Genomic DNA, 4,599 nt, shown 5'->3' with positions numbered 1-4,599 from the left:
ACCCCACTAAATTACAGAAAATAATAAACAAATTACAAGATATTTAAACTAATTACACCTAATCTAATAACCCTATCAAAATAAAAAAAGCACTCCCAAAATTAAAAAAAACCCTAGCCTCAACTAAACTACCAATAGCCCTTAAAAGGGCCTTTTGCGGGGCATTGCCCCAAAGTAATCAGCTCTTTTATCTGAAAATAAAAATACAATCAACCCCCCCAGCAGTAAAACCCACCACCCACACAACTAACCCCCCCAAATAAAATACTAACTAAAAAAACCTAAGCTCCCCATTGCCCTGAAAAGTGCATTTGGATGGGCATTGTCCTTAAAAGGGCAGTTAGCTCTTTTGCGGCCCAAACCCTATCCTAAAAATAAAACCCACCCAATACACCATTAAAAAAACCTAACACTAACCCTCTGAAGATCGACTTACCAGGAGAAGTCTTCATCTAAGCCGGGCCGAAGTCCTCAACAAAGCCGGGAGAAGTCTTCATCCAAGCCGGGCAAAGTGGTCCTCCAGAGGGGCAGAAGTCTTCATCCAGACGGCATCTTCTATCTTCATCCATTCCGGCGCGGAGTGGGTCCATCTTCAAGACATCCGGCGTGGAGCATCCTCTTCCAATGAAGTCTTCTTACTAAATGACGATTCCTTTAAGTGACATCATCCTTAGATTCCGATTGGCTTATAGAATTCTATCATCCAATCGGAATTAAGGTAGAGAAAATCCTATTGGCTGATGCAATCAGCCAATAGGATTGAAGTTCAATCCTATTGGCTGATCCAATCAGCCAATAGGACTGAACTTGCATTCTATTGGCTGATTGGAACAGCCAATAGAATGCCAGCTCAATCCTATTGGCTGATTGTATCAGCCAATAGGATTGAACTTCAATCCTATTGGCTGATTGCATCAGCCAATAGGATTTTTTCTATCTTAATCCCGATTGGCTGATAGAATTCTATCAATAGAAAAAATCAGTGGGCTGCATAGCAACAGTAAAAAAATATATATTTCTTTAATCATCCATTAAAAAACAGGATACAAAAAGGAAACACACACAGTGAGGGCTCAAACAATCTTACGCGTTTCACGCCTGGTGGCGCTTACTCATAGAATTCTATCAGCCAATCAGAATCTAAGGGACGCTATCTTGGATGACGTCACTTAAAGGAACCATCATTTAGTAAGAAAACTTTGTTGGAAGAGGATGCTCCGCACCGGATGTCTTGAAGATGGACCCACTCCGCGCCGGATGGATGAAGATAGAAGATGCCGCCTGGATGAAGACTTCTGCCCGTCTGGAGGACTACTTCGCCCGGCTTGGATGAAGACTTCTCCTGGCTTCATTGAGGACTTTGGTCCGGCTTGGATGAAGACTTCTCCCAGTAAGTCGATCTTCAGGGGGTTAGTATTAGGTTTTTTTAAGGGTGTATTGGGTGGGTTTTATTTTTAAGTTAGGGACTTTGGGCTTGCAAAAGAGCTAACTGCCCTTTTAAGGGCAATGCCCATCCAAATGACCTTTTCAGGGCAATGGGGAGCTCAGGTTTTTTTAGTTAGTATTTTATTTGGGGGCAAAGGCATAACTAGAATTTGATACATATCTTTTTTTTTTTTTTACATTTAACAAATGTAATGTAATTAAGAAAAAAATGTGAATCAGATTACATGTCTGCAAAAGGAGGTACCCTGTGCCCAGTCTGTGAGATGGTCTGACCCCCTATTACTGTATATAGTGACACTGTTTAACCCACCAGTACTGTATATAGTGAGTCAGTGACAGTCTGTAATCTGCCGGTGAGATGGCTGGCCTGACCCTACCCGCCCCAGTACTTTATACAGTGACCACAGTAGTCTGTGACATGGTCCAGCCCCCCCCGTACTGTATATAGTGGTACTGTATAGACTGACACTGTTTACCCCCCCATGCTGTAGTAACAAGGTCTGTAATTTGCTGGTTCCACAAACATACACACACAAATACATGCATAAATACACACACACAGTCACATACAAACATACACACATACACACACACACACACACACACACATAAACACCAATGGGTAAAACAGAAACACTAACCCCTGTAGTCAGAGACACTAGTGAAGCATCATGGCAGGTCAACGTTTTTTATTGTAAAAAAAAAAAAAAATTTAAGCTGGGCCCCCACCCTTGGGGGCCCAGTCGCAATTGCAACCTCTGCACCCCCTGTAGTTTCGCCCCTGTTTGGGGGGTTGGTTGTGTGGGTGGTGGGTTTTACTGTTGGGGGGGTTGTTTGTATTTTTATTTTCAGGTAAAAGAGCTGATTACTTTGGGGCAATGCCCCGCAAATGGCCCTTTTAAGGGCTATTGGTAGTTTAGTTGAGGCTAGGTTTTTTTTTTTAATTTTGGGGGGGCTTTTTTTATTTTGATAGGGTTATTAGATTAGGTGTAATTAGTTTAAATATCTTGTAATTTGTTTATTATTTTCTGTAATTTAGTGGGGGGTTTTGTACTTTAGCTAATTTAATTGATTTAATTGTTAATTTAGTTAATGTATTTAATTAATTATAGTGTAGTGTTAGTGTAACTTAGGCTAGGTTTTATTTTACAGGTACTTTTGTATTTATTTTAGCTAGGTAGTTATTAAATAGTTAATAACTATTTAATAACTATTCTACCTAGTTAAAATAAATACAAACTTGCCAGTAAAATAAAAATAAACCCTAACCTAGCTACAATGTAACTATTAGTTATATTGTAACTAGCTTAGGGTTTATTTTATAGGTAAGTATTTAGGCTAGGGTTTTTTTTTTGGGGGGGGGGGCTTTTTTATTTTGATAAGGCTATTAGATTAGGTATAATTAGTTTAAATATCTTGTAATTTGTTTTTTATTTTCTGTAATTTAGTGGGGGGGGGGTTTGTACTTTAGCTAATTTCATTTAATTGATTTAATTGTTGTTAATTTAGTTAATTTATTTAATTATAGTGTAGTGTTAGGTGTTAGTGTAACTTAGGTTAGGTTTTATTTTACAGGTACTTTTGTATTTATTTTAGCTAGGTAGTTATTAAATAATTAATAACTATTTAATAACGATTCTACCTAGATAAAATAAATACAAACGTGCCTGTAAAATAAAAATAAACCCTAAGATAACTACAATGTAACTATTAGCTATATTGTAGCTAGCTTAGGATTTATTTTATAGGTATTTAGTTTTAAATAGGAGTAATTTTGTTAATGATAGGAATTTTATTTATTTTTATTTAAATTATATTTAATTTAGGGGGTGTTAGGGTTAGACTTAGATTTAGGGGTTAATAACTTTAATATAGTGGCGGCGACATTGGGGGCGGCAGATTAGGGGTTAATAAATGTAGGTAGGTGGCGTTGATGTTAGGAACGGCAGATTAGGGGTTAATAATATTTAACTAATGTTTGCGAGGCGGAGGTGCGGCGGTTTAGGGGTTAATATGTTTATTATAGTGGCAGCGACGTTGGGGGCAGCAGATTAGGGGTTAATAATTAAAATGTAGATGTCGTCGATGTTGGGGGCAGCAGATTAGGGGTTCATAAATATAATGTAAGTGGCGGCGGTGTCCAGAGCGGCAGATTAGGGGTTAAAAATAGATTAGGGGTTAAAAAATGTATTATATTGTTGGTGATGCGGGAGGGCCTCGGTTTAGAGGTTAATAGGTAGTTTATGGGTGTTAGTGTACTTTTTAGCACTTTAGTTATGAGTTTTATGTTACGGCGTTGTACCATAAAACTCTTAACTACTGACTTTTAAATGCGTTGGGATTTTTGACAGGGTAGGGTGTACCGCTCCCTTTTTGGCCTCCCAGGACAGACTTGTAATACCGGCGCTATGGAAGTCCCATAGAAAAAAGACTTTACAAAGTTTACGTAAGTCGTTTTGCGGTAAGGCCAAAGAAGTGTGGGGTGACCCTAAATTTTCAAGACTCGTAATACCAGCGGTAGGGAAAAAGCAGCGTTAGGACCTCTTAACGCTGCATTTTTACCCTAACGCACAACTTGTAATCTAGCTGTGTGTATTTTAATTTTACGTATGACAAAGTTAAAAAATTGCAGGTGAAAAAGTGGGCAAGTTGTGATTTTTTGGGACCGCATGCTCTTTGGCATATTTTTTTAAACCCTTTATATATATATATATATATATATATATATATGTATGTATATGTATATGTAGTCACGGATACTGGGCTGCAGGGATTGATCTCTTACCCCCCTATGACCTCACCCTTGCTGTCTCTCGGCGGTTTTGGGCTCCTCAGAGCAACCGCGATTCCCCAGACCTTCTGTTCCCATTGTTTTGTGTATTGAATATCATCTTGGAAGAGCTGGTCGCTGACCGCCAATTTCCCCTTCAGCCGGGCCCCTGGAACTGCCGGTCGGCCGCATCATCCAGGATTACCGGTGCCCTTTGACCCAGGTTGCTTCAGTGGCCCTTTGTCCCAGAGCTCTGCTCTTCTAGGGTTTGCTGCCTCTCAGAGTGGGCCAGAGGTTGGGTGATTGCCTGAAGGGAGCTCCCTTGGGAACCGGGGGTTCTGGTTCCCCCTATTCTCCCTGGACTTCCAGTTGGATGTTTAAAC

Source organism: Bombina bombina, chromosome 9, assembly GCF_027579735.1.
Source record: "Bombina bombina isolate aBomBom1 chromosome 9, aBomBom1.pri, whole genome shotgun sequence".
NCBI classification, from domain to species: domain Eukaryota; kingdom Metazoa; phylum Chordata; class Amphibia; order Anura; family Bombinatoridae; genus Bombina; species Bombina bombina.
Note: the sequence above shows the minus strand (reverse complement) of the source record.